A 690-nucleotide genomic window follows, 5' to 3' on the forward strand; every position below is an offset into this window, starting at 1 on the left:
AAATTTTTTTAAAAACCATTAGAGACATGTTCAAGGGAAACCAAACACTTAAGCATGAACCACTGAAGTATGGACGGGGATGGTAAGGTTGAAAATTAGCAACTCCAATTCGAGTCAATGAATTAAATCCTGCTTCAAATAAGGCTGGCCCCAGATCCCTGCGATTGCGTATTTCAAATGTCAGCTCAATCAAACGACTGGGTCCAAAGTTATGCCCTCTCAAAGTGCAGTACATAACAGAGCACATAATGAATGACTTAGCCCTCTTCTGGTAATTAATCACCACAAGAGGGCTAGTTCGTTCATTCATTGAAGCGCTTTGTAGTGCCTTTTGAGACGGCATAACTTTTGATGCAGTAGCTCGATCAAGCTGAAAATTGAAAGGAGTAATTGTTGTAGCCTGGGATCATTCTAATTTGAAGAAGAACATAATGCATTAACTCAANGCTTCAGTTTTCTCTAAACCTCTTGGTATTTTCTGCATTAGGCATTTTGATACTTGGTACACCCAAGAGGACATGGAAGTATTGGCCAATGCCGGAATTAATTATTTGAGGATTCCCGTGGGATACTGGATGTTCGATGTGGCTGAAGATGAGCCATTCCCACCCCCACCCACCCATGATGATGAAGGCCGTCGGTAAGTGCATCCATGGACGTAGTTTAGCAATTTGGATCGGGAATTTTAGT

The sequence above is a fragment of the Tigriopus californicus genome, chromosome 9 (assembly GCF_007210705.1).
Source record: "Tigriopus californicus strain San Diego chromosome 9, Tcal_SD_v2.1, whole genome shotgun sequence".
Taxonomy (NCBI): domain Eukaryota; kingdom Metazoa; phylum Arthropoda; class Copepoda; order Harpacticoida; family Harpacticidae; genus Tigriopus; species Tigriopus californicus.